General features: G+C 38.6%; 1 protein-coding gene across 1 annotated transcript in view; it reads right to left on the reverse strand.

Moving 5' to 3' along the window:
• The window catches only part of KIF6 (kinesin family member 6), a 419,927-nt gene that overhangs the window by 237,690 nt on the left and 159,586 nt on the right, over positions 1-22,651 (reverse strand). The gene's annotated exons all lie outside the window — the stretch shown is intronic.

Here is a 22,651-nt window from a genome sequence, read left to right on the forward strand (position 1 = left end):
AATCCATTTAGAGTTTATTTTTGTGTATGGTGTTAGGGAGTGTTCTAATTTCATTCTTTTACATGTAGCTGTCCAGTTTTCCCAGAATCACTTATTGAAGAGACTGTCTTTTCTCCATTGTATACCACTGCCTCCTTTGTCATAGATTAGTTGACCATATGTGTGTGGGTTTATCTCTGGGCTTTCTATCCTGTTCCATCGATCTATATTTCTGTTTTTGTGCCAGTATCATGTTGTCTTGATTACCGTAGCTTTGTAGTATAGTGTGAAGTCAGGGAGTCTCATTCCTCCAGCTCCGTTTTTTTCCCTCAAGGCTGCTTTGGCTATTCGGGGTCTTCTCTGTCTCCACACAAATTTTAAGATTTGTATGAGAATGCCATTCGTAGTTTGATAGGGATTGCATTGAATCTGTAGATTGCTTTGGGTAGTATAGTCATTTTCACAATGTTGATTTCAAGATTGTTGAAACAATGAAGAATCAACAATGTTGATTCTTCCAATCCAAGAACATGGTATATCTCTCCATCTGTTTGTATCATCTTTAGTTTCTTTCATCAGTGTCTTATAGTTTTCTGCATACAGGTCCTTCGTCTCCTTAGGTAGGTTTATTCCTAGGTATTTTATTATTTTTGTTGTGATGGTAAATGGGAGTGTTTCCTTAATTTCTCTTTCGGATTTTTCATCATTTGTGTATAGGAATGAATGAGATTTCTGTGCATTAATTTTGTATCCTGCAAATTTACCAAATTCATTGGTAACCAATAATTTGATTTATTCTCTCATATGGAAAATAGTTTATAGCTGTTTGAAACATGTTCATGTAGAATTAAATCTAAAGCAAATTTATGTAAATTGAATCACACATTATTATCAATTTCTATATTAAATTGAAGATGTGTTTACAAGGTAAAGACAGAGACCCTAAGATGCATAAAAGTCAAAATAAGGAAAATTGAAACCTTAATAAAGTAAATATTTAAAAGGAGATGACCATTAAATTGTTAAAACAATGATGCCGACCTATATAAAGAAAAATACAAATTTAGAGAGGGATCAAAGAGGAAAAGAGCACACTGGGAGTCTTATGATCCTTAGTGAGAAGATGCAGAAGTGTAATGTCTCTAAATTATCAATAAAAGTTAAAGTAAATCCAATAAAAGTCCCAATGCATTTTTTCCAGAAAAAAACATATAAACAAAACCCAGAAATTTTTATCCACATTTTTGGGGGTGAAGGTTCTATAAATCCCCCCAAATTTACGCTTGGGCCTGACAGCACCTCTTTTGGAGATGTACATATATATAGATGTGAGAAGATATTACAATCAAGTGAAAAACATAGGTTAAAAAACAGTTCAAAGAGCATGAGCTCATTTTTATTAAAATACATATTTATATGTATTCATTGAAAAATTTGGAGGATTTTGAAATAATAAACATTTGCTATCTTTGAGTAGTGGAATTACAATTGATTTCTACCTTTTTTTCTTTTTCTTTATCTGTCCATTATCACTTTTCCACAATGAACATGAATTGTCTGAAAATGAAAAATTATAAAACCCCTACAATTCTCAAAGTAAAATTTAAAAAAATAGATAAACTTCTAAAACTTAATTTATAACATTTCAAGTTACTTTCCTTGAGGATAATGTTATGGGAAAGAGACAAACATTATTTGCTGTTAGGTCCTTGAAATGAAATCCACAGTTATATTCCAAAGCTGTTCCTCTGTTCCTTCCAGATGGGTTTGGTTTGTTGATATGATCTAATTACTTATTTTATGGTTCTGATTATAGTGGTTGGTGGCTATTCCTGCATTTGTTTATCTATCCTTTGAGCAAGCTATCAGGAACCAGGTGTTAGACATCGCTGTAATTTATTATTCCATAAGTGCACATTTTCACACTGTGGGTTTTCTTTAAGTGGCATAAACCATATAAAACTGTAATTAGAACAAACATTTGTTTCAGGAAGTCTTTAAAAATACCCAGCTCCATGTATATGCAAACCTTTCCTGTGAAAAGGTTATGGGGGAAGGCAAGAGAGAAATACAAATATTCCTGTGTGATGTGATGAAGGGTCTCATTCCTTCTTTTAAAAGAATTCCCTGGAGCTCACAAAACCTAACGCGTAAAAAGCATTAACGTTGAGAAAGCATTAAATAACGGGAAGAATGAAACAGTATGTTCATACTTTCACACTCAAGACTTTCTAATTTAGAATCAAGTACTTGGACTTCTGATGAAAGAGCTGTCTAGGCCAGAAGAATCCAATGTGTCAGCTGTAGTCCAATAAATGGCATTGCCATTCATGCCTCGTCCTTTTTCTGTTATCTGGTTTTGGTATTCATTCATTTGGCCTATTAGAACCCAAAGCACTTAACTTTAGGAGAATAAAATAATCATTAAAGTACAGAAACAGGCCTGAGATGGAGACAGGCCTTTTTAATCATATTAGATAACTATGTCTGAAGAACTCCAATGCTTCCATAAACTACCCAAGGATAATTAACACAAGCTGTAGACCATGCTTTTAGTTTTGGTTTTAATATCTTCAAAATGTGGTGTCAGGACCAAAAACACTTTGTACCAAAGTGGAGAAACCTCATCTGTAGTGAATTATATCTCATGAATGATTTCAGAGATCTGATTTCTTATAAAATAAGTGAGAGAGCATTAGCCATTAATGACCCTCTGGGATATTTAATCCACAAAGCTTAGGTTATTGCTTCTCGGCCAGCCATTATGAAAAGCCGGGGTAAGGATGCCTAGGATTCAAGAGATGTGAATTCAGGATCATGATAATTTTTTTTTTAAACATTGCATGATTACTTGGGCCTCTCCTCTTCAGGTGGTGTGAATTAACCGTTTGGAAAATACTGACCATATAGATGTTTCTCAATTCTTTACCCACTGAGACATATTAGAAAGGAACTATATTTGAGACCTAAATTTGTCACTGCATAAGGACAGATTCTAAGAAGACAAGGAATAAAAATCAAGAATGTGCTAACTCCTTCATTCTTACATTGATTCAGAGAGCAGAGCATTTACTATTGGCCTACCTTGACTCAGGTGTTGGATAATTAAAGATCAGTAAGACACACCCAACTCTATTCACTTTGCATCCTCCTGGATCTCAAGCTTTAAAAATCTTTGAGGTGGTGTTCAATGGCAATTTAAAAACAGATATAAACACAAACGTCAATTAGTTGTTTTTAAGGCAAAACCATTCATGGAAATTATGCAAGTGAAAATAAGAACCCTGATCATACAAAACTGAAATAGGGTTACAAATATTGCATCAGACACATACTAAAAGCTTATTTGTTGTTTATATGAAATTCAGTTTAACTGGATAGCCTGCATTTTTTAATTTGCTAAACCTGGCCACCCTGAGCTGAAAGCCAGAGAGCCAGCAGGCACTCCAGCTTGGAGCTGGCCTGTGGGTACAGCTGCTGGGACGCGTGGTCCTAGGCATGTTAGAGGGTGCTGACAACTGCTGTTGGTTATTCATCTGCTCCCTGGTAACAAAAACAGGAGAGGCCCAATGCCACTGTTCTTTTCTGAGAGGGTAAAAAGTACTGTAAGCATTGCCCACAGCATCTAAATGTTTCCCCAGTACTACTAATAATATACTACATTTTCAATTGATTTTAAAGCTACAAATTCAGAGAGCTATAAAACTGTTTAGAGCCCTTAGGAAGCCAGAATTGGTGAAGGCTGATTCTCTCCGGGAAAAAAAAAATCCAACTTGGTAGAAATCTTTTGTAAGTCACATCACTTCTTTGGGTCTGTTTACGACCAGACTGTGGCTTTGCTCATATCGATCCCTCCTGCATCTGAAATGTTCTCCCTGTCCAACTTCGCTTTTCTAAATCTTGTCTTAATTCACGGGTCTGCTAAAATTTGTCCCTGAGCTTCCCCCTCAAAAGTAATTTCTGCTCCTCCAATTACTCCAGCACTTCTTCTGTGTCAGGTATCACTTTTTACCTTATAGACATTCATGTACTCATCTCCCTTCCATGACTGAAGCCCTCTAAAGCCAGAACCTGTCACTCATTCATCTTTGTAATCCCCACCCTGCCATCCCGGCACCAAGTGCCTCATTTCGTTTAATGCCCCTGCTGTGGGCTGTGGATTCAGCCTTTTCTATGTACCCCTAAGGAAGGCAGACTGTTTAGGGTCATTTTGCAGAGGTCATTGCCTGAGCATTTTCTGATTCAAGTCAGACCCTCAAAAATGCCTTTGTACAGATCTGAGAAATAGCAAACAGGAATAGAAATAGCTAAAGCAATGAAAATCCTATGGCATGCACTCCTGAGGTTGTGTAATTGCGGTCAGAAGTCTCTGCATTTTAAAAGGCTGATTGGGGACACTTATGGACTGAGCAGATAAGTCGCCTTTACAACAAAAATATGGACCAGCATCAGCATTCGAACCAGAAAGCATGGCCAGTGTGGGTGCGGAGGGGAAGCTCACCTGGGTCAGAAGACAACGCAGAACCAGAACCGTGAAAGAAGAGTACCTAGGCCAGAATCGGAAGGAACCCTACCCTAGAAGAGGATGGACAGCAAAAACCAGAACTACGTAATAAGTTATAACTAACCTATATATTACCTGCACAGGACATGTATGAAAGTGAGTTTAAGTCATAAAGCGCTTTTCAGGAAAAGAACACTAAGAAAGTGAAAACGTAAATATCAAAGTCAAACCTTTTAGAAACAAACATTGTGCAACCTTTGCTTTCCTAACTCAGTGAGGAAACACAATACTCTGGAGGTTCAAAGCCCAGCTCAGCCAGGGAAGGATCTGCTCAGCAAATGGGAGGTGCCTGGGGGAAGCCATGGGCACGACGGGGTCACCCAGGGAGACCCTGAAGTAAGGCACATCTTGTGTTAACGAGGTCTGGCATGCGGCAATCCCAGGCTTTCTCCCCAGCCATCTGAGCTTCTAGTTGTGTGATACATTCAACCGAAGCCATGTGAGAACATGTTTCCATGAAATCAGTGATACTGACTGAATCAAACACAAAATCCCATACATTTCCACTCTTCCTCTTTGGCTGATAACAACAAAGAATAAGAAATGACCTTTGGAAAAGTTAGTCATTTGATCCAAATGGTGGCTAATAAGGATAATTAGGGTCTGTCCCTGTGTTTCTTAGTAATTACCTCATAGGTTAGTGGCCCCATGATTGCTTGAACTGTGAGGAATTTAATTATTGGCATGAACTCTTGAGTTTTATCAGCTGTGGTCACTTCTACATAAACTGTCTCATATTAAAACAAGCACTGGTTAATATACTTCTAACACACCAAAAATGAGCCAACAGCAGTGGGTGGATATTTACTTTACAGCCCTGTTCTCTGTCTTACTTCAGAAACCAATTCTTTAGGATGGAAAGGGGGACACATTTCCTACCAGGGGAAACATATAAGTCCTTTCCTTGTCTCTTAGCAGACCTTCCAGATAAGAACATTTCTAGACAGCATAGCTAGAGTGAATGAACAACAGTGAAGAAAACCCAGAATTCCAGATAGACCTTAGTTTCTGACGAAGAACAATATAGAAAAATCTAGCTAATTCTAGAATACTGCTTGCATTTTGCCTTGTTAACTCCTAGAAGCAGGATTCAGGTTTAAGCCATCACTGTAAATCTTACACCTTACGGAAAATGTTCTGAGTTAAAGAACATTTCACTTTTGTATCTTTAACATATTTTTAAATACCTTTATTTTGTCTGATCATAGAGTGATGCATGTCTAATGCAAAAAGTTTAGAAAATATAGAATAAAAAAGATTACTCTAATCCTGGAACCCAGAGATAACACTGAAATTTTGGTGTTTATCCTTCCAGACTTGTTTGTAAGCAAATATACATATATGCATACAAATGTATACATACACATGCACATTTTGGTTACAAAAGTAACAACATATAGAGTTTGGAAGTGTTCCCAGGTCAATATATGTATAGGTCTTCATTGATATCAGAAATCGCCGCATTAGGCAGGAATAGAGACGCAGACGTAGAGAACAGACGTGTGGAAAAGGTGGGGGATGGGGGAATGAATGGGGAGATTGGGATTGACATATATGCATTACCATGTGTAAAACAGAGAGCTAGTGGGAACCTGCTGTAGAGCACAGGGAGCTCAGCTCGGTGCTCTGTGGTGACCTAGATGGGTAGGATGGGGGGCGGGGTGGGAGGGAGGTACAAGAGGGAGGAGATATATGTATACATATAGCTGATTCACTTAGTTGGATGGCAGAAACTAACACAACGTTGTAAAGCAACCATATCCCAATTTAAAAAAAGATTGCTGCATTATGTTTCATTAAATGCATGTATCATAACCCAATTCCCTATTATAAATGGTGTTGTGATAAATATTTTTATCGATACATCTTTGTACATTTGTCCTTAAGGACAGATTTCTAGAAGTTAAATTGCTGAGCCGAGCCAAAAAGCATACCTGTTTAAAAGCTTATACGAACGCTCTACAGGGCTGTCCAACAAGGGGAACAAGCTAAAAAATTTGCCCCAGGCCTCAGGACCAGGCTTCCCTGTCTGCCACCTCCACTGGCCCTGTCTACTCTGCCTGCAGGGTAAGAGCTCATCCATGCCCTCGCTGACGGGTATCACCATCTTTTCATTCTTACCAATACTACGGGCAAAAAGTTGCATCTCATTTTAATTTGCATTTCTTTGATGATTAGCAACTTCTTTGTTTCTTGATGGCTACTCTCTTCCTCCAAACTTAGAGGATAATTTATGGCTATCAGGGAACATAAGAAAAAGTGAGATGCAGAAAGAAGAGGAAACATGTGGCTGCAAATTTCAACCAGGGGTTGCAGATTAAATAGAAAAGTAAACATACAGTACTGTACTCTGCCCGGCACATGCTAGTTGACTGATCGGAGAGCAAATTGATGAGGGAAGCAATTGAAAAGCATAATAGTAGGAGGTGGGCTCATGAACAAGAAGGCAGAATCTGATTTCTCCAGTAAACTGAAGAAATCACACACCAGGCACTAGTTACCTTGACATTAACGGTGACATATTTTTGAGGCTGTGGCAAAAGTCATGAGTATGCTCGGTTAATGATAAACACAGGGGGACCACTAGGGGAACTGGGCTGGGAGGATGGGAATGAGAATGAAGAATACTCTGAGGAATAGAGCAACAAACAAACAAAGAAAACCAGTCTTGAGTCATCACTGAGTTTAGCCCCTTGGAGTCAGGTTGCTAGAACCAGGACAGGTTGTTTGCCAGGCCAGTCAGGGCAGGCTAAGAGAGCCTGTCCTTGTGTTGTCTTGAGGGATGTTCGTCTTTTGCCTCTAAGGATGTAAAGGTTCGCAGTAAAGCCGAGCCTCGATAAGAAAGCCTGTGAACGCCAGTCAAGATGGGTTCTGGATGCTCGGGAGAGGGTCAGCTGGAGGAGGAAACAGGGGCTACCTGCAAGAGGCACCTTACATTGTATTTGGATGCCTTCGTAGGGAGTTGGATGTCCACTGTGAACTCAGATTTACATATTATTTTGGAGATAATTCTTCCATTGTGTTATGCCAAACTAGAACGGTCTGTCAAACTAGCATTTTTTGATAGGTGTAAAGGTAGAAAGAAGTAGGATTTATCCCAATGTTCTGCTGAACACAAAATAATTGTCATCTCATAGCCCAGTGAATGACACAGATTATCCTTGCTCTGCTTTGGGGTATTGTTAACTCTATCGGCACTATGATGTCCTGTGTTGGAGTTAATATAAAAAAAAAAAAAATTTGAATTTTCTCACAGGTTCTCAAATCTTTACTTGAATGTCAGGGGGATGGGTAGCCATATTTTACAGAGAAGACAGCTGAAAAATAAAAGCAAAGTGTCTATATCTAGATCCTAGCAACTTCGTAGCAGTTCTGAGAGTCCTCAAGTTTGCTTTGATATTGCATATGGATAGTTCTTGAAGCAGGTCACCTTCTGGCATTTTATTTTAAAAGCTTGATCTATACAGACAGTTATTTCGGTGATTAATTAGTCTTTCTTTCATTAAGTCCTTTACACTCTGGTCTTTATTGCCCATTTTGAATATGATCATTTACTTGTCTTTATTTTTTTTTGAAAAGCAGATGTCACTCATCCTCACATGGTTCCTGCTGGCCAGGCACCATGCTTTATGCTTCTGCTTAGGCTGCTTTGACAGCTTCTAGCACAGGGCTCCAATGCGCCTAACAATCTTCAGGGACTGGTAAGTAAGGCCTCAGGATGGATCTGAATCTCCAGATTTCAGCAGCAGCAAGGCCAAGGAATGAAACAGAAGGAGAAATCTTAACACCTCCTCTCCCAAGCCTCAGGGGATGAAGCTAAGACAAACTGTTCTCTCTGAACTCTGTTTAGCCCACAGATTTGTAAGCAAATGAGATAAATTAGGAGATATATCCAAAGGTTCTGTTCTTAAAATCATACAAAAAGTGAGCCCCACTTCTCCCCCAAAACAAGTAATCAAAACAAGATCCTTCTCAGTAACTGCAAAAAAAAAAAAACACCAAGAAAAACATTTCAACTCTATTCATTTTGCCAATTTATAAGATTCTAAGATGTTCCCTAACAGTTTTATCTTTGTGTATTTTTAGTACAACTATTATACAGATGTTGAAATGCTAAATTCAGAAAATGGAAAACAGAAGGTTTTGCTGACATGTCCAGCATTTGAAAGAAAAAATGGAGAGTTCAAGATAAAAACCCTGGGAAGTACCTAAAAGAAGTATTAAGGTATAAAAATAAAGTATGTCAAACTTAAAGAGATGCAGAGAATTCCAACTGGCAGGAATCCTGAAGAACAGGGTAGAAGAGAGAACAGGGGCTTGGAGTCCATATCTTGATGTTGGATATAACATTTATAAGTCCCTTGCAAAGTCATCTAGGGGAAAAAGTCTACACCAACATCACTCAAGCAAAAAGTATCTGCCTTTTACTTCTGGCATGTCTCCCATGTGCTCAGATATGGGCATTATATATACATGTTGTTTTCCTTTTTATGTCTGCCTGTATTTTTCAGAATTTCTATGAATACATATTACTTATATACTTACATATATTTTATCATGTAATTATATATATACATATATTCACAAAGATTTCATTTAAATTTATAATTTTGTTTTAAATACAAATATAAACTTTATGCCTCAGTTCTGACTATGATTCAGGCTGCTACTTTATCTTTAAATTTCCAAATATCTTAAAGGTCTTAGCACATTTTTCACACTTGGGGGGTATGTGAAGCTCTGTTATGGTTAAGGAAGTGGACAGTAAGATGTGAAGCAAACAACTCCAATTTGGAAGCATTTTGTGAACAATCCATTCTGGCAATTTATAGTTTTTGTTTTCTTTAGCCCTTTAGAGATACAGTCTTATATCAACTGTATTAGAAAAGCACCACTCTGAAGTGACTGATTAATAATACACAATATTATAGCCCAAATATACAAAAAATGAATACAAATATTATAAAATAATTTAAAGTTAAAATTGCAGAAGCAGATGTAATTTAGATCTCAGAAACAACTATGTGTGTTATGCAATAATTTGCTTTATGCCAAGAGAGAACATTTGTTTTTAATCCCACTGTGAAATTTAGTGTAAGAGTGGAGTTAACGAAGAAGGGCATTTTTTTCTGCTGTTTGTTAATTAACTAAAAACAATTTTATTTTGCCACTTGGAGTTGTAAAATAAGTAAGTGACATGAATTCTTTTAAAAATAACCTTTAATTTTCTGTAGAAATTTTAGGAAATAGAGCCAGGTAAAAAGAACTAAAAACAAACCAAACCAAAACAAAACCCACCACTAGTAATTCTAAAAACATTTTCCTGGTTTTTCCTTCCGGGACTACCTCTTTCTTTGTACATGAATGTGTGAGTGTGTGTATATGCTAAAGAGAGATATTAAAACATGGTTTGCTCCTTTCTTTCTTTTTTTTTAATAGGTTTTTTTAAAAAAATATTTATTTATTTTATTTATTTTGGCTGCGCCGGGTCTCAGTTGCAGCTTGTGGGATCTTCATTGCGGTGTGCAGGATCTTTAGTTGCGGCATGCAGGCTCTTTGTTGTGGCATGCATGTGGGATCTAGTTCCCCGACCACGCATCAAACCTGGGCCCCCTGCATTGGGAGTGCGGAGTCTTACCCATTGGACCACCAGGGAAGTCCCTGCTCCTTTGTTTCTAATAGAAGAGCCTGACAAAATATCTAATTGAAGTGAATAGATTCCTCAGCAGCAATAAAAGTTGTATAAAGAAGCATAGGTAATAATAATATTAATAATAATCATAATAATCGTGTTTAATGCATAGCATGAATTATTTCATCAATCCTCATAAAGCACAGTGAGTGGGTACTGTTTTTATTCCCACACAACGGATGAGTAACTGAGACACATGTAGATGATATAATTTGCCCAAGGTCATGCAGCAAAGATTAGAAGATTGAGGGAGAGGGATCAGTTAAGATCTCCTTCGATTAGAAGGAGAGTCAAGATTAGAATTCAAGTCTCTTGACTCTCAGTCCGTTCAAATAAATTTTCTCTGCCTTATCTCGGTCAGACAAAGCTCAGAAAATAGCTGTGGGCAAAATTCTGAATATTTCAGATACTTCCTCCATCATTCACACTGATAAGATGAAATCCACACCATGGATACCAAACCAGTGTGCGTTGAATCTAAATGTCAGGAAGTGCTTACTGTCCACAGAGACTGGTTCTAAGGATCCTGGTGCATACCAAACACCTGGGCAGCTCTGAGTAGAGGTCCTAGAGATGGAAAATGAATGGCTCATGAAAGGAGCCAGAGAGAGAACCAAGGCCCTAATGGAGTGCTCACCAATTCATTCAACAAATATTTATAGAGGGTCTACCATGGGCCAGGTACATGGAAAACAACACAGATGAAGTCCCAGTCCTCATGAAGTAGGGAGAGACAGACAACGGATAATGAAACATTAAACATGATGTTGCTGCTATGAAGAAAAATAACTCAGCATAAAGGAGATAAAGAGTGACAGGGGAAGGTGTATTTTAGATAACGTGGCCTGGGAAGGTCTTTCTGATAATGTGACATTTGAGTAATGAGGTGAGGGAGGAGTGTTTCAGGGGAGGGATGGTGAGGAAGAGAGGCTTGGGAGGAAATGAGGCTGCAGAGGTTGCCAGGGGCCAGGCCATGTGGGGCCACTGGGTCCTGGAAAGAGGTTCTGGATAGTCACAGTAGTCAATATCACTATCATTGGGACAATTTCATCCATAATAATGAGAAATTAGGCACAAAATTTCTTGAGATTTTTCATTTTTTAATGAACAATCTGGTGTAGGACAGTGTTCAGTCATATTTCTAAAAATTTTCAAGAGATTGTTCAGATTCCTGTATAAGCTTCTCTCTCTCTTTCTCTCTCTGTCTCTCCAACCTCCTCTCTATCTCTACTTCTGTCCCTCTCCCTCTCCCCATCTCAATCCCTATCTCCATCTTGATCTCTTATCCTTAGGGAACATGGTTTCCTGAAATCTACTCCTCTCTGTCTCCACAGTGGAAGAACAATCAGGAGAGCTCATCATGTCATAGAACTTGTACAGCATAAGTCATGATTTTGAAACGTATTTTTAATAGTGGTTTGACAAATAAAACCATTTGGATTTCAAACTATACTACAAAGTTATAGTAATCAAAACAGTATGGTATTGGCACAAAAATAGACACACAGATCAATGAAACAGAATCAAAAGTCACACATATACGGACAATTAATTTATGACAAAGGAGCAAAGAACATACAATGGAGAAAGTCTTTTCAATAAATGATGCTGGGAAAATTGGAGAGCCATATGCAAAAGAATGAATCTAGACCACTGCCTTACTCTGTACACAAAATTTAACTCAAAATGGATTAAAGACTTGAGTGTAAGACCTGAAACCATAAAATTCCTACAAGAAAACACAGGTGGTAAACCCATTGATGTCAGTCTTCGCCACATTTTTGTGGATCTGACTCCAAAGGCAAGGGAAACAAAAGTAAAAATAAACAAATAGGACTACATCAAACTAAAAAGCTTCTGCACGATGAAGGAAACCATCATCAAAATGAAAAGGCAACCCACTGAATGGGAGAAGATATTTGCAAATCATATATCCAATAAGGGGTTAATATTAAAAATATATCAAGAACCCATACGACTCAACAACAACAAAAACCAACCTGATTAAAAAATGGGCAGAGGATCTGAATAGATATTTTTCCAACAAAGACATACAGATGGCCAACAGGCACATGAAAAGATGTCCCACATCACTAATTATTAGGGAAATACAAATCAAAACCACAATGACACACCATCTCACACCTGTTAGAATGGCTGTTATCGAAAAGACAAAGAATTACAAATGTTGGAAAGGATGTGGAGAAAAGGGAACACTTGTACACTGCTGGTGGGACTGTAAATTGGTGCAGCCACTATGACAAACAGTATGGAGATTCCTCAAAAAATTAAGAATAGAACTATCATATGCCCCAGCCATACCACTTCTGGGTATTTATCTGAAGAACGTGAAAACACTCATTGGAAAAGATATATGTGCCCCTATGTTCATTGAAGCATTATTTACAAGAGCCAAGACATGAAAACAACTTAAATGTCCATTGGTGGATGAATGGATAAAGAAGATGTGACATATATACACAATGGAATACTACTCAGCCATGGAAAGGAATGGAATCCTGACATTTTCAACAACATGAATGAACCTTGAAGGTGTTATGCTAAGTAAAATAAGTCAGACAGAGAAAGACAAATACCATATGCTTTCACTCACATATGGAATATAAAAAACCAAAACAAACACACAAAATAAAACAAAGAAAACCTCATAGATACAGAGATCAGATTAATGGTTACCAGAGGTGAAGGGCGTCAACTGCATGGTGATGGATGGTAACTAGACTAGTTGTGGTGATCACTTTGTAGTATATACAGATATTGATTATAATGTTCTACACATGAAACTTATTTTTTAAAAAAAGAAAACAAAACATTCTTAACAGTGGTTTGACAAATAAAATCACTTTGGAGGCCAGTGACAATAAGCCAAATATAAAAAGGATAAAGTATTATTGATCCAGAGTTAAGTACTGACAAGAGATTCTCCCTAAAAGACTGCTTTGGTATCTATCAGTAATTCTCATTAGGACTGTATTAATTCAAATATTGAAGGGAATCATTTATTTTTTGCTTGCTTCTTCTCATTTCAAAAATAATCTGAGGGTCACAGGATAAGACTTATCATCATGATGATGGTATATCTCAAATTATATGGGATGGTCTTGATTTTAGTTATCTTGTCCCATATCTTTGGGAACAAGTTATCAAATTTTAGGTTCAAGAGAGCCACTATACCTATAGTTCAAATCTGTTTTTTGTTCTAATCCAGTTCAAAGATATTGAGAAACTGAACCCAATTAAACTTTTATTAGACTAGTCTAATAAAAAAAAATTGAGCTGCAAGTTAAACATGGTGGAAATGACTTTTCCTGAAGTCACCTTTAAATGCTTACTTTAAAAGGATGAAAGTGCTGATGGGTTTTCTGTATGTCACTTCGTCTATAAGGTCTTTCCTCCCTGGTCCTCTGCCCTTCGCAAAACACTTGCTCTCCTCATCTTGGATCCGGGTGTCTAGGATAGCAGCTCAGCACCATCACTAAGCATGTATGTCTGGTCATCTGCCCCTCTCTCTCCAATGGCCAGCCTCCTGCAGGACCCTTTGGTTTGTCTCTGAGCTTCCCATTCCTAATACAGTGCCTGACATGGTATCAACAATACTCAATCAGTGTTTATTCACTAAAAGAATGAATAAAGGTATAAATTAGTTTTATTTCAAAGTGAGATTTATTTGGTGCAAAAATGGGGACTTAAGACTCTTCCTTTAGGTATATTTATTTGCATTGAAATAAAAGTTTGGATAACAATGAAGATTTTATTAGTACAGATATGCCCTTTTGAAACAAATTTTGTGTTTGTGGGTTTGATAACACAATGTGTTTGGTTTTAAACTATATTTAAACTGTATTTGGTCTTAAATTATTTAATTGTATTAAAAGAAATCCCATCAGATAACTATTTCCAACTCTCACGCCAAGCCCCAAGGATGAAAGGTGAAGGCCTACCCTCTGTTTTGCACATGGTTTAATAGCCAGAGGGTCAACTCCAGCACAGCTCCCAGCTTTACTGACTGTTTCAGTCTGGAAGGATGGGATTATTCCCCAATAGGAGAGTAAGTAGAGCAAAGAGGAGTTTGGGGACTCCTAAAGAGCAGGAGTGAAGGCTGCCCTGGCCAGTGCCCCAGGTCATTTCCTGTTTGGTAAAATGTACATCAAACTAGGGCATCATTTCCTTCAGGTAACACTTGCCTGCACAGGTGAATTTCCATCGTTCAATACCTTAAATTGTGTGATTACGTGCTCATGAGCCAGTCAAATACCTCTGAAGTTTTTCCCGTTGTGGATTTAATGTAGCGTGTGCATAATCTTTGCTGTATTAATATTCACTGCATATTCTTTGATTATGTGTCACAAAATGATACAAAGAAAGGTGCTGTGTACATTCATTTAAAGCAGACACGGCTCCTGCCTTCAAAGGCCTTTCTATATGGTGGGGACACAGATAACCAAACAATGCCACAAGTACATGACTGTAAACAGAGATAAGTACTCCAAAGGAAAAGCACAGAAAATACAAAAATGTGCAGCACAGTCATGATTTAGTTGGGGCTGCAGGTCAGAGAAGGTGTCTTTGAGGAAGAACAATTTAAACTGAGGTTTGAAGGATGAGTAGAACAAACAAAACAATGTGTGTGTGTATGTGTGTGCGTGTGTGTGTGTACATGTCCCCATGCATGTCATCACAGGCAGAAGTCAGAAGCAACTGCAGATGCAATGGCCCCAGGTTAGAAGACAGGATGAAATTAAACACTGAAAGGTCAGTGCTGTCGAAGTAAAGGGAGCAAAGGGGAGAGGAATATGAAATGTGGCTGAAAACACAGTACGGGGTCAGACCAGGCAGACAGTCGTAGGCCACATGCAGGATTTTGGTGTTTTCCCAGGAACAAGGAAGTCAGAAGTCACTGCAGAGTCTCAAGAAGAGTGAAATGGTAAGGACTGTGTTTTTAAAAAGGAATATTCTGGCTGCACAGAAAAAGATTTAAAGGGGAGTGAAAAACCTATTATGATACAAATTTAGTAGTAGAAAAAAGGTGACAGAGGTTTGGGCGAGGATAGCAACAGCAGAGGTGGTGTGAAGTGGTCCAAGTCAAGACATGCTTTGAGGACAGAGTCAATAGGACTTCCAGATGGATTGGATTTGGGGGATGAGAAAATGATTACAATCACAGGTAACTTCTAAGTTTCTGGCCTGGGTAACTGTAGGGCTTGTAGAGACATTGACTGAGGGGGATCCAGTGGCTGAGATCAGGTCTGGAGAAAGATGGAAAAGAATTCAGTTCGGGGCATGTTGAGTTCAGGGCCAGCTGTCAGGTAGGCAATGTGATCAATGAGCAGGGCATTCAGAGAAGAATAAATCTGGACGAGTAAAATAAATACGAGTCATCAGCATCTGGATGGCAACTGATGTGTGGGTGTTGCGGAGATCATCTAGGAAAAAGTATAAAGAAAAAGAGAAGAGGAGGTCTTAGGACAATGCCTTGAGGAATACCCACATGAAAGGAGGATAATCTGGCCCAAGAAGCCAAAGAGCAGTCAAGAGATGAGAAGAAGACAAGAGAAGAGAAAGTTTCAACGAGAGCGTGGTGAATAATGTTGAATGCTGCTGAGAGGTCACCGAAGACGAAGACTGACATAGGCCCATCAAATTGATCTACACTGGGGTCCATCAATGGGGCAAAAGCCAGATTGGAGTGTGTAGTGTAGTGAGTGGGGTAGAAAGGAAGAGAGACCGTGAGTGAAGGCAACTTCTTGGAGTCGTTTAGCCTAAAGGAGAGGAAAGTGACAGTCGGTAGAGGGGGATGTTTGCTCAAGGGGGAGCATTTTGTTTCAAATATGGGAAACTTGAGCCCAAATACGAGTAAGAAGAGCCCAGGAAAAAGAGAGAAGCTGTAGACAAAGAATAAAATAGAAGGGGAGTTGAGGTCCCTGACATGGCAGAAGGCACTGGGGTTGAGAGTACAATTGGTGAGGTCGGCTCTGGAAAAGACACCTTCTCTACTGTAACAAGAAGGAATAGAGGGTGGGTACAGGTGCAGGATGCTGTGCAGGTTTGGTAGCAGAGCAGGAAACTGAGGAAGTTCTCCTCAACTTGTATATGTAGTCATTAATTGTAAAAATATATGTGTGCTGAGGGGCTTGTCATCAAAGATAAGTTGCTATTATTAAACTAATTATAGCAAAATTTTACTTAAAGGAAAATCCCTCATTGTACAGTTTTGTTTTATTTTGTTTTGGCTTGTTTAATGACTGGTCTTTTAATTCTATGTTTCGTCATACAGATTTCTCCAGTTTCTTTAAAGTCAGGTTAGTTGAGGTTAAATTTACAGATGGTAAAATTTTAAACTTACCCTTTCTAGGTGTGTAGTACTATGACTTTTGACAAATGTGTATACTTATGTAACCACCACTAAAATCATGATATAGAATATTTCAATCACTCTTAATACCTCCCTCTTGTTTCTTTTTCACAGTTTCTTCTCCTACCTGCAACCTCGGCAAATACCACCCCCCCTCCCCCTGCCACACACACACACACACACACTGTGCTCAATCCCTCTAGGTAGCTTTGTTTATGTGGTCTGCTTCATCTTAGAATGGTACCTTTTTCCTCGTGACATCCTTTCAGGTTTAGTTGGCTTGCTCAGTGAGTGATATCTGCAATGACTTCCCCCATTCCTACATAACGGTTTAGCTTTTCATTATCATAGATTATGAGCAAATACTGTATTAAACCATGTTAATAAATTGATATTAGATTTAAAAACATGGAGCTGAAAGTGAGCATAGATAGCATTTAGTCATAAGATAGCATTTAGTCATAAGATAGCATTTACACATAAAAGAGCCATTAAAACTAATATGATGAGAATTAAAAGTATAATTAATGTTTTACAATTCTCAGTGTCCATTTGTTCTTTCCACTAATACACTCTTTTTTTTGCGGTACGCGGGCCTCTCACTGCCGCGGCCTCTCCCGTTGCGGAGCACAGGCTCCGGACGCGCAGGCCCAGAGGCCATGGCTCACGGGCCCAGCCGCTCCACGGCATGTGGGATCCTCCCGGACTGGGGCACGAACCCGTGTCCCCTGCATCGGCAGGCGGACTCTCAACCACTGCGCCACCAGAGAAGCCCCTAATACACTCTTTTATTCTCTGTTTTATATATACATATATATATACATATATGTGTGTATAAATGTGCGTGTGTGCATATATCTTATTTTCCCAATAAAACTGTAAATCCTTGGAATTATTTGCTGTATCCTATATTACTAAACCCCCCAAAACACCTATTAAAATGATTAGCATCCAGTAGGTACTCAATAAATTCAGTTTGAAGGATTAACTGATTTGTAAAAATTAACTAAAGGAAGTAAGTTAGAGACAGACCAATACCGTATGAACTTACTTATGTGTACAAAATTAAATGTTGAACTCAGAGAGTAGATCAGTGGTTGTCAGGGGCTGGAGGGCAGGGGAAATAGGGAGATGGAGGTCAAAGGGTACAAACTTCCAGTTTTAAGATGAATACATTCTGAGGACCTAATGTACAGCATGGTGACTATAGTTAACAATACTGTATTGTATTCTTGAAAACTGCCTACAGGGTAGATGTTAAATGTTCTCATCACACACGGAAACACATAGTTACACAGGTAACTATGTGAAGTAATGGATGCGTTAACTAACCTTATCGTGGTAATTATTTCACAATATATAACTGCATTAAGTCATCACGCTGTACTCTTTAAACTTACACAATGTTATATGTCAATTATATCTCAATAAAGCCGGGAGATAAAAGAGAAAAGAAAAGCAAAGGATCGAGATGTTTGTAAATTTACTTTGGGCAAACTTGAGGCCATGAGATCCAATTCAGTTCCGTCTCAGAAAGAAAATGTTGCTATGCAGAAAATATTCTACTCACTTAGACTTGGGCCAGGAAATAAAGCTTCCATCCTAGCCAGAGGCCTAAGGGATTTTTTTTTTAAGGAAGAACGAGGTATGTGTTTAGAGAATCAATCAGAATTAAATCTTCACCCAAGAAGTTTTGTATAAACATTAACTTGGCTATACAGCCTCCATCCAGCTGTCTCTTTTCAAATTTTACACAGGCAAAAAAAAAAAAAAAAAAAAAAAGATGTAAACTAAAAATATCCCAATAACTGGAGGCTGACATCTGAAATCCTCTTCAGTTGAAGGATGCAAGTCAATGCAACAAATATTTACATTAAGAACTGAAATTCTGGGAAATAGTTCAAAAAATTTGATAGGGCTAGGTATTAACAGACATCTCCAAACTGTCCAATGCACACTACATAGAATATATTATCTATTAAATATCTGCTTTCTGAGGTCCTTCACAGAATCCCAGAGAGGAATGTCTTCATGCCATGCCAGTCAGCATAAGCCCAGGAATCAGCAGCACAGAGAAGTAGACCAGGCTAGAACATTCCTGCCACTCTGTCCTGCCAAGCTGTGGGACTCTTCCACTCTGCTACACTACTATCTCCCTCCCACCTTTGCCATCCGGGAGTCTGGGCGCAATGGGAGGACTGAAGCTCATTCACATTCCTGAGTAAATGTCCAGGGGCCCCAGAAGACAAAGAAGCACAGACGATATTAAACGGCAGAGCCACATGAGGGGCAAATTTTAACTTATCTCTTTTACTTTAACATGATAAAGGACTCTTAAATCTGATGAATTTTAAGTTGTACCAATACTGATCTAGCTAATTATGCCAAAACATAAATGCAACTATAATATAACAAAAACAATAACAAAAAACCACGTTATCTGAATAATCCTCACCATCAGCATGAACAAGCACCAAGGTTACTGGATTGTGAAACTCTATGCTTGGCTTTGGCAGGATGAAGGCAGTTTGCAGCGTGAGTTCTCCCCAGCTGCTGGTCAGAAACCATTAATGAGATGTAATGCAATATAGTGCTCTTATATTGACAGCAGAGAAGCGATTTCATTGCAAATTGCTGAAGTTCACTTATTAGCACATGAACTAATTTTACATGATTCCTGAGCTCAAAATTAATCATCACTATCTCTGCAGTCTCATGTTTTATTCATCTCTCCTCATAATACTTACATGTTGCATCATAATTACTTGTGCTCATGTCTGTCACTGCCACTAACTTGTGAACCCATTGAGAGCTGGATCTAGATTTTGTTCACCTTTGTGTTCCTTTCAGGGCCCAGGATAGAGTTGTGTGAATAGTAGATGAATAATAAACATTTAATGAGTGAATGAGTGAACCAATTGTCCAGAAAAACTAATGGCAACCCTACCGACTGTGTGTATAGAATCTGTTCCAATTGACATTTGTATATTTGTTATCTGTGGATCAAAGGAAACCAATCCAAAATCTAACAATCTGTCAGAATTTTAAATCTGCTGTCACAATTTTATTTCTCATGATTCTACCCCTAAACTCCTGTGACTGGCAAATTTGCTTGTTGTCAGTAACTTTTAGATAGAAACATCTGTTTATGTAATAAATGGCAAGTTAGTAAAAGAGGTAATGTAAACATAATACAATGTTAAATATCACAAAGAAGTTATAACAAAATGTGCTTATTATTGTTTCTTATTCTTTATAGAATTTTTCTTTTTGTGAAAGTATAGTCTGTGGTAGTCTCTTTAAGAGAGGATGTAGCATGGTACATTTCCTGTCTGAAAGCTTGTATGTCTGAAAAGTGGCTTTATTTCACCTTCACCTTTGAATATTAATTTGGCTAGATACAAAAATCTCCATTCATAGTCCTTTTTTGTTTTGTGTTTCAGCACTAGAAGTTCTTGTTTCCAGAGTTGTTGATGAGAAGTCTTCTCTAAATCAAATTCTTGGTTGTTAATAATTTTCTTCTCGGATAACTTTTAGGATTATTTTCTATCTGGTGAGGTTCTAAAAATTTTCTACAACATTATTATACTACTCAGCATATGGTAACCCTTTAGTTCTGAAGTCGTATGTCTTTTTCTTTTTTTAGTTCCAAGAAATAGGTTTTCTTTCTTTAACTATTGGCTCCCCTGAATTATCTCTATTTCTTCTCCATAAATTCTGTTTTCTTAGATGTTGACAAATCTAGAGCTATTCTCTACGATTCTTTTCTTTAAACTTTCTTTTTTTACCCTTTTATCTTATATTCTGGAAGAATCCCTTAGCCCCCACCTTCCTGGTTCACTAATTTGCCCCTCTGTGTTTTCATTCTGCTATTTGGCCATCATTAAGTCCTTAATGGCAACAAGTACATTTTTTTCATTTTCAACATCTCCTCTTGATCCTGTTATTGTTTCATGGATGGAATGCCATGTTTTATATCTCTAAAGATAGTAACCACTTTTCTTGCTTAGTTCTGAAGCCCTGCAAGCTGTAAATGCTTGTTCTTGTCTTTTTCCATGTTGGCTGTCCTCATATTTCTAGTCACTCCCAACTGTGAGCTCACATTTCCTAGACTCTAAGCTCTCTCAGCTTGGGCAGCCAGTCTTAGGTGTGCTCCTTACTGTTTTCAGTGAGAACAGGAGATGGGCAGAGCTGGAGACAGCAGCTGGTCTCTAGAGCTTATGCAGTCCCTCTTTGTCCTGGGCATCATCAGCTACCTGGGGTCCTTCCCTATTTCCCCATCCTAAACACTGACCTAAACACTGCGGGGAGAAGGGAAGAAGGGAGTGCACAGGGGTTCATAGGAACAAACTCTTTCCACTGCAAGAGCTCTACCAACCCTCAGTGGCTGTTCCCAGCCCTCTCGTGCTCCAGGGTGCCACCACTTCTAGACACGGGACCTTGGTGGTGCTGCACCATGACTTGGTCTATCCTTTTCTCTTGCCCATCTCAATCCCACTGTTCAGTCTCCCAGGAATTCCTTGAAGCTTCTAATCCCTTATGAAGTTTACTTCTTATTCTTGGGTGTGGCTAGAGATTCAGATGTTTCTTTATATCCGTTCTATAAGCACCCCAATTTGGAGGGAACCTGCAGCATATTTTTGCACTTTCTGACATTTGGAACCACAACATTCAGAATCTTACCCTTAAACTGAACCTTCTGAGCAACATAGAATACACAGGAATTAGAGAAAACACTGTTACTTATTTGATATGTTGGTCATTTCCCTGTTTGCTTTTAGATCCAATTTCCACTTTTCCCTTGTTTGACTCTGCATCACAGGAAACTACACTCCCTGACTCTTTTAGCAACTGGCTTCTGGGTAAGTTGTTCAGCCAATGGGAGGCACTGGTGGAGACTGGAAGGGGAGGTGAGGGAGAAGCCAGGCCTCCCTGCTGGGATGCCTCTACAGCACCCATGGCTCTTCAGAGGCCCCAGCTTCCATTCTGTCGGGCAGCATTCATCTTGTCCAGCTCCTGCTGGCTGGCACTAGTCTCTGGCCTTGGTAACACAACCTTCTACCGATGTCCCTCTAGTCCTAGGGGTGTAGGACCTCTGCCTGCTGCTCTGATCTCTGGGGTGCTGCAGCACCACATAGTACCATCTCCTGTGCAACAAATTTCCTATATTAAATTCCTGCTGTTGAGAGGCCTAGAATGGTTTTGTTTTCCTGGCTGAATCCTGATTTGAAGATCAAAGTTCTGAAGAGACTTCTTCAAAAATAATATTGGGTAAGTCCTTTCTTTGAGGGGAAGGAAGCACCATAGTAAAGGAATTTTAAACTTGGGTTTCTCAATATCTAAGATATCCCAAGTTATTTCAAGGAGTGACATGAAATTCTTTAAAATGTGAAATTTGGCAGTATATTTCACCTTAATTGCATATATGCCACAAAGCGGTTTTGTAAGGAAAGCCTTAGGGGCCTATCATATTATTAAACACAGTGTTCTAGAATCAGGAAATGCTATCCTAGAGGAGGAAGGCTTTGAGTATAACAGAAACCTTGCCTAAGGCTTCTCAAGCTTTACACCTACCTTCAGGGGCAGCCATGAACTTGTTTAAAGAAAATACTTTCATCATCTGTTACCGTTTTCTCTGTTGAGAGAGGGTTATGTGAAATGACAGAAAACCTTTAAAAAAATCTTGTGTAGCTTTGTTATTCTGAAATAGAGAATACCACTGCCTTCTAAGCCTAGTCCATTATGGTCACTCCACAGTGCTTAATAAGCAGCACAGAAACAACTAGAGAGCCCGCCACTGTGGACCGTGGTCGAGAGCCACGCTGTGCCCCTGGTATGCCATATGGCTGCAAATCTAAAGGCTCTGAAAGATGCCACACTTGTATGAAGCTCTGAATACCTGCTTTCATTTCCATCTTGAGTGTCTGAACTGTAATATATGGACCATCTATTTATTAAAGGAGAGAGCTTACTTTGGCATGGGATAAATTGATGCTTGCAGCAAGATGCTGTTTAATACAAGGGATGTTTCTTGAATTCCTTT

The sequence above is a fragment of the Physeter macrocephalus genome, chromosome 18, assembly GCF_002837175.3.
Source record: "Physeter macrocephalus isolate SW-GA chromosome 18, ASM283717v5, whole genome shotgun sequence".
NCBI classification, from domain to species: domain Eukaryota; kingdom Metazoa; phylum Chordata; class Mammalia; order Artiodactyla; family Physeteridae; genus Physeter; species Physeter macrocephalus.